Source organism: Sus scrofa, chromosome 8 (genome assembly GCF_054392235.1).
Source record: "Sus scrofa isolate SSC_HxYL_T2T_F1_AM1 chromosome 8, Sscrofa_HxYL_maternal_Yorkshire_Landrace_v2.0, whole genome shotgun sequence".
NCBI lineage: Eukaryota > Metazoa > Chordata > Mammalia > Artiodactyla > Suidae > Sus > Sus scrofa.
Window position 1 is genome coordinate 140,707,129 of NC_139390.1, and position 12,749 is coordinate 140,719,877.

General features: G+C 47.1%; 1 long non-coding RNA gene across 1 annotated transcript in view; it reads left to right on the forward strand.

Moving 5' to 3' along the window:
• Nucleotides 1–12,749, forward strand: part of LOC146401097 (uncharacterized) — a 145,185-nt gene that overhangs the window by 61,154 nt on the left and 71,282 nt on the right. Inside the window, exon 3 of the long non-coding RNA XR_014813571.1 lies at nucleotides 8,186–8,302. This is a non-coding gene — a long non-coding RNA (uncharacterized LOC146401097). The remainder of the gene's footprint in view (nucleotides 1–8,185; nucleotides 8,303–12,749) is intronic.

Sequence of the window (12,749 nt, forward strand, 5' to 3'; positions counted from 1 at the left end):
TCACAGCCACAGCAACGTGGGATCCGAGCCGCGCCTATGACAACTCATGGCAACGCCGGATCGTTAACCCACTGAGCAAGGCCAGGGACTGAACCCGCAACCTCGTGGTTCCTAGTTGGATTTGTTAACCACTGAGCCACGACAGGAGTTCCAGTTCCAGCTTCTTGAGAGTGGCCCACAGTCATTGCCTTCATCTTCTTAAGGGTTCTGGAGGCATCAGCTCTTCACCATGGCTGACGCCTCTGAGAAGCTCTCGAGTCTACTCTCCACAGGCCTTTTCTCATCCTTTCCCAGCTTCCTCTGACCCGGTGCATTTGGCATAGATGACCACAGGCTCCTTCAGGAAATTGCGCTCTTGCTTTGGCTCGTTCGTGACGTGGCACCACTCTGTTCCTTCCGTCCTGGCTTTGCCTCAGGCTCCTCCAGTGCTCCTCCTTCGCCTTCCGTCTCTGTTCTGTCCTCGGAGCTCTCCTCCTGCTTCTTGTCATGCTTTTCTTCTGCAGTCTCATCTCTGTCACTGTCTTCAGTTCCTTCCTTAAGGGGGCTGATTCACAGCTAGGACTCTGGTCCAGAATCTTCTCCTGGGCTCTAGAACCATCCAGTCAGCCGTGCCCTGAATATTTCCATTTGGATATTTCACCACACACTCCAAGTCAGCAGGTCTGAACTACATTTATTTTCGTGCTTTTGAAACCAGTTGCTGTCAGTGACCTCTGACTCCTATAAAAAGTACCTACTTCTTTTAATGCCCAGATGAGAAGTCTTAGCTGACTGTTTCTTCTCCATTGTGATAGCATGTCTAAAAAGCTATTAAACCCTGCAGATGCTACAACCAAACTGATACTCACAATTCCCCTTCTTTCTGTTTATACCCCCTTGATTCCTTTTCATTTAGTCAATCAAAAATATTAACTTGATTCCTAGGCACAAGGGGTTGTGTTACGTGCTGGGACAAAAGGAAATTGTGGAATATACAGCAGTTCCCCTTCAAGAGTAACAGTCTAGGGGAGGTTTCATAAAGTAACCACAGAGAAATGCAAAAAAGATCAGTGACAGAAGTGGAAAAGAAAAATGCAATCTATGGACGTGTGTGATAGCTACAAAATACATTTTGTGAAATTTAATTTGTTCCAACTTCTATTTTTATATTCCCGAATGGCTGGCATATAAACGTTGTTGGCCTGAACTACATTTGTAGTTCTCATTCCTCCCAAGATTCTCTGTTTCAGGCAAGTCAGTTATTTACCTGACATCCTGCTTTCAGCATTTGTGTCTCCTACAGTTCTCCAAGTCCTCGACACCTACTATTCCTTTGTCTTTCCCAGTTTCAGTAGCTTAGCAGTCTTTGTTATTGGGGCATTGCACCTTTGCCTGGCCAGGGGGGCTGCAGCAACATCATTTTGTTTCATTCCCTGTTTATTCTCATCCACGTACTCTCTATGATCAACAAACAGTTTATACACCTGTTGTGTGCTCGCGGGGGGTGGGTATAGAGTGCTGCATGGGACCTGCTCCCACCTTCAAGGTTCTCCTACTCTAGTAAAACAGATAAGTAAATAAGCCACTTTAACTCAGTATGGTAACGTGCTACCAAAACTTAGAGTTAACATTTATTGAGAACTAGCTATAGCTACGGTACTGTTCTAGATTTCTTATATACAGTAACTCATTTAGTGCTCACTGTACTATGGGAGATCAGTACTGTTCTTATCCTCATTTTATTGAAGAGGAAGCTGAGGCATAATTGTGGAAGAGTCAAGATTTAAAAGTAGGCAGCCCGACTCCTGAGTCCACACTCAACTTCTCTTGTTAGATGGCCTTTTTGTGTTCTAATAGCATGTGACAAAGCAGGTTGGTCATTTCAGAAAAGAAGAGAAGTTTCACAGTGTTTTAGCTGTCTTGAGAAAAATTAATAAAGGACCTCCTGTTGTGGCTCAGTGGTTACGAACCCGACTAGTATCCATGAGGACACAGGTCCATACCTGGCCGTGCTCAGTGGGTTATGGTCCAGTGTTGCAGTGACTTGTGGTGTTGGTCACAGGTGTGGCTTGAATCCCACATTGCTGTGGCGGTGGCTGTGGCCGGCAGCTGTAGCTCTGATTCGACCCCTAGCCTGGGAACCTCCATATACTGCAGGTGCAGCCCTAAAAAACATGAGCAAGAGAGAGAGTGAGGGATATGGAAAGGGCAGCACACCCAGTGGATCGATGGGCCTCTTGGGTACCTGCTTGTTCTGTTGCCACCAAACTGTATTGAGCAAGTTACTGGTTATATCTGGACCTGCTCCTTTTCTGTCAAGAATGAAATGACTAGATAAATCTCTTCTAATGAAAATGTTAAGATGCTCAGATCTCCTGTTAACTCACAGAAATCATCAACATTAGACAGCAGATGGCCACTCTTTTTTTTTTTTTTTTTTTGGTCACTAAAGGTCAAGGTCTTATTTTAATGTTCAGATTTAGTGTTTGTTTCAGCTTCTTTATCAAAGCTGGTGAAATTTAAAAACCGCTTCGGAGAAATTCTACTTTCTGCAATAGCAATGGAAATAAGCTCAAATAACCTGCTTTATTAGATTTATCACAAATACCAACTTGTGTGCTCTATCTGGCCAGAATTGTAAGTTTTTTTATCATAGGATTTTCTCAGTCTTGTACATCTTTTAGTGACTGTCTTCCAGTATATTCTTGGCTTAGCATTATAGTACAGTATGTCTTAATTTATAAGCAGATCAAGAATTATTATTTGCAATTTACTTAACAATATTGTAGACTTGTAGGCTGAGGTGTCAATAGTCAGGATAGCAAATCCTACAACCACTGGTGTTGTTTTATTAATTACAAAATATCATTAAACTAATTCCTCCTGTATATATTCTGTGTATATTACACAAATTCCAAGACACTTTATTGGAGTTCATGGCCACGCTGTAACGTTTCCTCCTCGGTGACATAGGGGTGTGATTTCTTAGACCACTTCAGCCTGACGGTCCAGACAGCTCATATTCTGTCAACCAAGGAAACATTTTAAGTCTTGTGCTTTAAATTTTCTTTTTTTTTTTCTTTTTGTCTTTTTAGGGCTGCACCCGCGGCATGTGCAGGTTCCCAGGCTAGGGGTCGAATTGGAGCGACGGCTGGCTGCGGGCCTACACCGCAGCCACAGCAAGTTGGGATCTGACCCGCATGAGCAACCTACACCACAGCTCATGGAAATGCTGGATCCTTCACCCACTGAGCGAGGCCAGGGGTCGAACTGCGTCCTCATGGATGCGAGTCAGATTCGTTTCCGCTGTGCCACGACGGGAACACCTGCATTCTCACCGTTGCTGCAGCTGCGGTGTCGGTCATAGCCGTGACTTGGAGTCTAACCCTGGCCCGGGAACTTCCATATGCTGTGGTACAGCCATAAAAAAAGAAAAGAAAATTTAAAAATTAAAAAAGTCTTCATCAATCTAGTAAGAAAAAGTTATCTTTATTAAGGCTTGCTGAAGTAGCCCAAGACTTGGTGGCTTAAACCAATACGATGTGTAAGTTCTTATAATTCTCTGGGCTGGTTGGACTCAGATGGCTTGTTCATTTGCTCATGTCCTATCTTTTGGAGTCACTCGTTTAGTGCTGTGTTCCTGTGACATAGTCCCATCAGTGTGTGTGTGTGTGTGTGTGTGTGTGTGTGTGTGAGAGAGAGAGAGAGAGAGCACACTTTTTTTAGTTTCTGGCTTTACGAGAGTTCCATGATCTTGCATGCGTCCTGTCCCAGTCCTTAAATCAGCCGTCTCTCGAAGAAGCCCTGCTTTCTCTTGTTGGAGAATGGTTTTAGAAACCAAGTTCTGGGCACCAGGGATGTGTGTTGCTACATTTCTTTCAGACACCTTTCAGCTGACATAGAAATTAATTTGACTTAAGGCACTGTAGTAGGCGGCCTGGTGTGCCTTTAAAATTCACATCCACCCACCAGAAACCTCAGAACGTGATCTTGTTTAGAAATACGGCCTTTGCCTCTGTAATTAAGGTAAGGCAAAGGGGACAGAGTTAGTGCGGGCCTGGAACCCAATGAGACAGAAGGGGACATGCAGAAGCACAGGGGAGGAGACAGGGGAGGAGACAGGGCTCTTGCTACCATCAGCCAAGGGCTGCCGGGAGCGGGGGAAGCAGGGAAAGAGTTCCCCTTAACGATTCTGGAGTGAACACAGCCCTACAACCACCTTGACTTTGGACTTTGGGACTCCAGAACCTCAAGAAAATAAATTTCCATTGTTTCAAGGCACCCGGTTGTGGTACTTTCTCCCAGCAGCCCTAGGAACTAACCCAGAAGGCTCACGGATAAAGATAATCTGTCCTTCTGGAAGCTTACGCAGCCGGCCGAGAGCTCGGGCTGCAGAGAAGGAGGCAGAGGCGACCTTTTGGAAGCAAGGATGCAGCGTGCTTATGGGCAAGGAAAGGCCGGGCTGGTTGGTGCTGTGCTTCTTCCCTGAGCGGTCTGGGGTCTAGGCTTCCCAAGGCCAGGTGAAGCGAGCAGTGAGCAGTGCCCTGCCGGTCTCGTCTGTGCCCTCCTGCAGACCCGTGCCCGGGTTCTGCCTCTGGGGGGGTGAGGGAGGGGGGAGAGGCACTTTCCTGGGTAGTCGCAGCATGTCGGGCGCCGTACACATGCTCTCCCGTCTCATCCTATGAAGCAGGCATGACAATTGGCCTGTTTTACCAGTGAGAGAACGGAGGGTAAGAAAAGGTAAGCAGCATGCCCAGAGTGATACTTCGTTACATGGTGAAGCTGGGATAAGCTTTAATTCGTCTGAGGCTTTTTCACTAACCGTCCTGAGTTTCCAAAGTTTTTCTGTTTTTTTAGCAGGACAGTCACTCGATCTGAATTATTACTTTTTGTTTGTTTTAGGGATGCTCCTGTCCCTCACATCAGTGGGTAAAACTTAAAATCTTTTATTGTACGAATGCTATATATTCATGACTGAGAAAATCAGTCAGTCACAAAGCCCTAAGCCGGTAACTTTGAAACATACCACCCAGAGCTGGTAAAACCTCATAAAAGCAAAATGTGATTTTATGTGATTAAACTGTACCTTTTGATTTGGAATCTGCTCTTAAAAAATGATTTTTCACTCAGAAAGCTCATGAAGGTTCGATGTGTCTTTTCCCTTCCCTTTTTCGTTCCCTTTCTTTTGTGTTACCTTTTGCTGCCACTGTGGTTTAGAACTTTATCGCCTTTTCAAGGACAATCTCAGAATGCCTTCACTGCTCTTCTCTTTGCTTTTCCTTGCCTGATTCTTTTCATGCGATGTCGCTGATTAGATACACACACACACCCCCCTAAACCTGAGAAGCACCATTCTTCACCAAGCTTCGCCTGTTTCTACGGCCCCGTGTCTTACCTTGTGTGCAGGCACCTTGGCTGTACGGGATTATTTTCTGTTGATTGGCTGTGCCATATGCCTCCTCCTGTAGAACCTTTGGGTAATAGACCCTCTCATGAGGGGTATGGCTTTCCCTCCACTCGTCCACACTCTTTCAAGTTCAGCTTAAAAGCTACCTTGTCAATCATCTCTCTCCTTGCTTTGCTCTTAGGTGCTCTCTCCAGAGATGATACAATACGTCCTAGAAAAAGAGCTCCTTGAAGACTGTCCTCTGTCTTCATCGTCGTCGTCGTATCTCCTGAGCTTTGCTTTTGAGCCTTGTTCAAAGTTTACCTGAATACATGAGATAAACAGAGGATGCAGGGAGATGACACAGATAGGCACTATAGATTGATAGATTAGATAGATGGGTACGTAGGTAGATAAAGGAGCATCAGTGATGCCTACAAAATTTACTTAATGCTAAAAGTCCACAAAAACTAATGATGCCATAACTCTAGGCCTCCTTTTGCCTTTTTAAGGTGTGCGATACTTAAGTGATCCAAAGAGAATGCTAATACCACCCCGTTACATTTTTGTGTAGTTATTTCTGTGTCTAGATTTAAAAGATCTGACTTGGTTCTTAAGTTGGCATTGAAGTGACTGGGATGCTACCCAGAGAAAGTGGGGAAACAAACCTTCGTAACGGTTTGAATAGAATGTAGAGTAGAGTGCCTAAAACATGTTGCACGAGAAGATACTAAAGGCATATGATGGCTCTTTAATTTGGCTCTCGAGGAAGATTGGGAGGTGGCTGAGGAAAGAAAAGGCAGCATACATGCCACAATAGACTCCTGTCTCTGCAGGGGAAAGCTTGTCTCCAGCATGGAGCTGCCCTGGATCTCAATTCAGAGGAGCTTAGGGCTCCTGTAGTGTTTCCGTCTTCAAAGCCCTGTGCAAACACCAACGAAGTTAATCTAATTAACTTATTAGCTTTTTAAGCTAGTGGTACCAATTAGTCACCTCATCAGCCCCTGGCTCGGTCTCATCACACAGCGCTCAGCTATAAAGGGGCTTTCATCAAAACCCCCAGGAGTGCAGCGCATGGCATTTGCGTGTGTTTTCCAGAGAATGGCAGAAAGGAGCATGTGCGCGGCAATTACGGGGAACCCTCTCTGGGAGACCCTTAATCACGGGGACCATTCCCTTTACCTCTGTCTAAGAGAAGAAGCACATGTTAGGCCTCAGTGGGGGCAGCACGAACCCCTTCCTTAACCTGAGTCTGGAGAGGGATTATAAATCTTGGACTGAAATTCCTGGATGCCCACGGCAGAGAAAGCCTCACCCGCCACAGGCAGTCCTGGCAGGTCTGGCTGTTTGGGTGGTATTTTTTTTTTTTTTTTTTTTTAAAGAGGGAGAAAGAGGGGATTCAAGCGGAGTGCAATGAGAATAGCGATCCGAAAATACAGCCCTGAAGGAAGACTTCCAGAGAGACAATGGGGAAGGAATAAATAAAAAGAAAGTTATAAATTCATCTATTTGCTCTTCTCTGACCCTTTGCTTTTACTCCTCTTCACTGCAACTACCCTGGGAAAGGCACAATACTTTCCCCTGTCACAATATTGAGAAAAATTGAAACGGGGAAGAAAGACCACCAGATGCTTTATTGTCTTAGACGTTTCCACATAATTAGCTGGGGATAAAGGGCCTCTGCATGGTTTCATTGCATTGAATGAACTTGGATATTGCTACACAGTAGTGTGTTTTATGATTCATGCTCTGTTATCCTGTGGCTTTTTGAAAACTGCCAGCTACTTTATCACTGCCGGCCAAGCCCGGGCCCACCACTTAAAATGCAGCAATGCAAAGTTAACTGTGCATGACAGATGTCCGTGAAATTGTTTAACACACACATACACGCTCACACAGAGCACAAAGCTGGCTCTGCCCCTCTTACGCGTCCGGCTGGCTCAATGTCCTTATTAAACGTAGATGAAAGTATAGGGCTAAGGAAGAAAGGAAAATTCATGAAACAACAGAAGAGAGAGCGCATTTTGGACTCAATGTCACATCAAATGCATTTGGTATTTGAAAACGCCCTTGAAAAAGTTAGAAATAATGAAGTCATTGGAAAAGCAGAGGACCAGGGCGTGCGGGGGTTAGGTTAGGAAGTTGTGTATTTGAGGTCATCTTCTTTCCACTCTGAACTGCTATCACCCGGGGGCTATTGTGTCTCCTCAATTCAGCCTCCGGTGCTCTGTGCCCTGGAGAGCGGTGTCTTCCTATGGCCCCGCATCGGTGTTCTGTCTCAGGGTCCTGTGCTCTTTCAGTCCCAAGTACCTTATATTTCAGCTCTCCTGCACGCCCCCCTCTTCAGTGGACCAGATCCTTGCGTACTTTTGGTGTTTGCAAAAGGAAGCCCTTTTCCTGGGAAGTTGCTTCTTCTCCACTCTCCGTTAGTGGAACAATTTTTACCGTGCCACGTGTGTTGGGTTATGACGTTGGATGTAAGCGCCTGTCTCTCTTACCAGATCTGAGGCTCTTTGTGGGCAGGTGCTGTGGCTCACTCGTCTTTGCCTATCAGAGCTCAGTGTAGCCACCGACACTCAGTACATCTTCAAGCAGTGCTTCGTGGACAGTGAAGTCCAGGCTTTACCAGAGACCGTGGGTGAAACGCAGACATCCAGGAGTCTCCTTCGGTGATGCTTCCTCCAGCTTGATTTGCGTGTAGAGACGAATCCCAACCCCAAACAAGCCTGGCTCAGGGCAGATGGTGAAGGGACCCCTTGCGGACGCTGGGTGCTGTGCTCTTGTTTTACCCTGTTCTCTCTGACTCTTTCAATCACACAGCACACCTCGGGGTTTGTCGCAGTCAGCACCAGCTGTCCTAACACAACGCCTAACATAACAGAAGGTTATGCCTCCCGGTTCCAGAGCTTCCTCCTTCACGATCGGGGTGTCAACAAGGTAGGTTTCGGCGTGAGACCTCTCGGCTGGTAGGTCGCCGCCGGCTTACCGCGCGCTCACGTGATCTCTTGTTCATGTGCGTGGAGAGACCGAGCTTATCTCTGACGTCTCTCCTGATAAGGACACGGATCCTCTTGGATGAGGGCTCCCTCCTGAGGGCCTCATTTAGCCTGACTTCCTTGGATGCCCCATTTCCAAATGCAGCCCCACTGAGAATGAGGCCTTCAAACTCTAAATGCGGGGCTGGGGACACAAACATCCAGCCTGTAACTGGGTATCTGCAATAAAGCTGCTGTTCCAGCTTTTGACTAGTGGAATAAAGCTCCCAGTAGAACATCATGTATCAGCTGAGGGGTGGGTGTGGAGACTTTCTTCCGTCATTCTAAGATTGTACCTGATAGATTCCATGCAGTCTGGCCTGGCTCTGTCTTGGCGTTTTCCACCTCCTACCCTTTCGCCCCCCCTTCTCCCAGGGCGGGGTGCTCCTGACAATGGCAGTTACCTCCAGAGAAGCAAAAGCTGGCTCACTTCCCGAGATGACCTGTGGTTCAGGTCTTTAGAGTTGCTAACCCCCTTCTTACACCTTATTCTCTCTCTCCCTTTTTTGGGGGGGGATTTTTTTAGGGTCACACCTGCAGCATATGGTGGTTCCCAGGCTAGGGGCTGAATTGGAACTACAGCCGCCAGCCTACACCACAGTCACAGCAATGTGGGACCTTCACCACAGCTCACAGCAACACCATATCCTTAACCCACTGGTGGAGGCCCGTGTCCTCATGGTTCCTTACCACTGAGCCATGATGGAAATTCCACACACCTCATTCTCTTGATTGAAATTTACCCATCCTTTGTTTGGTTGGGAGCATCTGCTCCTCATTCATATTTTAATGTGCCCCAGGGGTTGCAAATGTGCACCTTTTATGTCCTTTTGGAGATAGTTGCTTCTAACTCTTCTTCGAGGAGGGACCCTGGTGAGGGCAGCAGAACAGGCTTCCTAGGCATTTATTAGAGATGGGGACAGGAGGGGAACGGTCCCAGTAGACAGCCTCTCCTGTGTTCTCACATGGGAATCAGGGCTTTTCTAAAACTCTTCCGAGTTCACAACCATCCAGCAACGATCAAAAAAATGCCCCCATGGAAAACGGCACAGGGATGCTTGTGATGCTGGACTAGAAACACTGCAAACTATAAGCACAGATGCAATATGCTCCAAAGAAGCTACCTTCAGAAGCTGCACGTTTTTGAAATAAAAGAGCAAGGAACTCTGTAGAAGGACCGTGAGAGAACTTCAGTGGATTTTCACCTTGAGGATTTTGAGTTTCCATTCTCTGTGTTCCCGCCCTCTTTTCCTCAACTCGAGACATTCAGGAGAAAAGCAACTTCCCCTCAGCTGGCTGGCAGCCAGCAGGCAGGCCCAGTTGGGCTCTGGGCGATGGGACTCAAAGCCCCAGCTCCCCTCCTTCCTGAAAGCTGGGTTTCAGCAAAGCTTTGCAGTGGAGTTTAGTCTTTTGTGCTGTGGCGGGCTAATCCCTGGTTTACAAAGAGCCTCTTGATAAATCGGAATACTCCTGCACCCAGGAGCCACAGCACAGGCAGAGGGGCTCCCGGACACCTTCCCCCCAGTCCAAGGGGCTCATTTTTATGCATTTGTTGACGTGTTTCCCTTTGTTTAAATGTTGCTTTTCAAAAAAGTGAATGTGCTTCCTCTAATGGCTTTTTAATCTGAAGTAGTTTAATGTGTCTTGGGAAATCCTTTCTGGTATGTTTTTAAGATTGTGTAGGATTAGTGCTGTTTGTGTGTGGTTAGAAGTACCTGAGGAGAAGAGAAAGAGAAAACTCTTTCTTTAATTTTCACAGCACCCACCCCCAACTTCCCATGGTCCTTAGTAGTCACAAAATCAAACTCAGGACAGTACCCAGTTCTGCCCCCCTCTGCTTACCCCTCTGGAGAAGCCTAACGTATCTCACTGGGGTGCTGGTTAAAACTCAGGGAGAGAAACGATAGTGCGTGAGAGCTCCCGGGGTGCGTGTGTGCGTGCGTGTGTGTGTGTGTGTGTGTGTGTGTGTGTGGTGACTGTGTGAGTGGCCTGGGGTCTGGGAGCGTGGATTGCGTGTGTGAACGGTGCGTGCGTGCGTGTGGTTGGGGGTCTTTTGTGTGTGTGTGTGGGCGGGGTGGGGGGTGAGCGTGAGGCCTGCACGGGTGTGTGTCTGTGTGTCCGTGTGTGGACTGTGGGTGGCCTGCTCAACATTTTGGTGGATGTTTCATTCCCACCCCTTTTACTATGACCTTGGTCAGGCCACTTTTATGCCCGTGACAGCTTCATGAAGCACAAAACATGGAGCAATACATGGCATGAAATTGGCAACAAAGCCGAGCAAAAGGAAGAACAATTCTCTGGCAGGATGTGTTCACAGTATGGCTGATTGGATCTGGAAGCAGATGCCAGCAGCGGGTATTGTCCTGTTGACTGAAAAGACATGACCCCTGAGAAACCGAAGACAAGGAGACTCTCCTCCCGAACCAAGGGGGAGGGGAGAAGAGGTGAAACCAATGAATAAATCAGGCCGTGAAAACCGGGGAGAAAAGAAAATGCTAACGAGGACTTTTTATGGGGAAAAGGGGGCAGTTCTGTGTGCAGTCGCTCCGCTCCCCAGCTAGCTGAACACTTTCTCAGACAATGGCTTTTTAACAGATGGGAGACCCACTGAAAGAAGCCAACTTGCCCGCAGTGGAGAATCCCTGTTTGTTTAGTCTGCTGCTGGGCAGGTGTCTGGAGAAAGGCGATCCAGCAGGTTAAGTGCTTCGGTGTCGATTTAATACAGAGCAGCCAGGATGTCAGAGGCGACTGGTTTTAATGGGACAGACTGGGCTTCTCAGGGTGGGGTGTGAGAGTCTGCAGAAAGGAAGCCAGCCCTCCCCTCTCCGCCTCCCCCTGCTTGCCCCCTCACCTCTCCCACTGGCCCGGGGGCCGCAAACCCTGCTGAAGAGCTGTCCATCAAGGCAGGGATGAAGGAGGGATGGCAGCACCGCAGAGTCTGCCCTCTCAAACCAAATGTCTTATTTCCAAATGCGCTTTAAACACAGGGGGTGACGAGGTGGTTAGGTGGGTTTGCAAGTGCAGTGTAGTCTTACCGTCGTCAAGTGAGCGCTCTGAAATGTTAAATGCACTGGAGAAGGCGTCACAGTGCCCAGCATCTTCTAAAGTTACTTCCACTTGGTCACGGCCCCCAAAGCTCTTGGTTTGGCTTCCAGTAGTGTCCAGGGCTGTGACCTGGCGGGAGGATTTCAAGGGACATAAATCGGAGCGTTGGCTGGAGAGTCTATGGATCTACTTTTCCAATTCAGTGGCCTTGCTCTTCTAGAGATTCTCAAGAAGATGGTAACACTTACAGAAGAAAAGTGGGGGTGCTCAGCTTTGTAAAGAAGAAGCGTTCAGAAGATTCACCTTCATTACAGACTGTGCCTATCAGAGGCCAAAAGAATGTCCACATAGGAAACTGGAGGTTGGTTTCTAGTCTTAGTTATACCACGAGAGCCACAAGGACAAGTTCAAGGGCAAAATGAAGGACCTGGGCTAGGCGGGTGATGGGAGTTTTATTCCCTTTTATTTGTATAAAGTGGAGACACAACCCTGCCAACCTCCTTACCCCTCACCACCAGGCCATCTTATGAAGCAGTATTTTATTCTCCGTTTTCCACCATTTTATTCCTAACGTCGTAACAAAGGCATTAAGATGTGGGTCAGTATTTGACTCACTCTGTGGCATATGGTTCGCCAGGGTTGGAAGCATATAGCTGCAGTGGCTCCAATCACAGGGCTCCAGGAGGCAGGGCTCGGGCATTCACGAGACAAAGACCATTTTGAAAAGACCCGACAGAGGGGTCACTGGAAACTATGAAAGAAATGGCAAAGTTCTCACTAAATGTTAATAATGGAATTTAATTTAATATTTCATTTCTATGCAATATTATGAAATTTATAATTTTTTTTTAAAAAAAGATTAGCTTCCTTTCCCAATAAGTTATTATTGGCTTTAAAATACGTTGAGTGCTTTTGACATGAAAATCGAGTACTTCAGTAATATTACCATCAGAAACGTTTAGCGAGCATCTCCTCTGTGCCAAGAGCTAGGTGTGAAGAGTCACAGGACAGAGCCTCATCCCAAGGGCCCCGCTAGCCTGTCTCCATAGCAATTTCATTCTTTTACTTCTTCCTTTGGTTCAGGTATCACAGAGACCCAGGGGGTGGGGTCGTCACAAGGGGCACAAATACTGGGACACTGTGCTGCAGTACTGTGTGCATGTCTAAATGCCATCCCTGGACAACAGTGATGATGACAAAATGACAGGCGGCGTTTAGCAGGAGCATACAGTGTCAAAGCTCCGTGCTGAGGGTCTAAATACTCATTAAATTCTCCCATCCACTCCTGGAGGCTTCTCGCATAC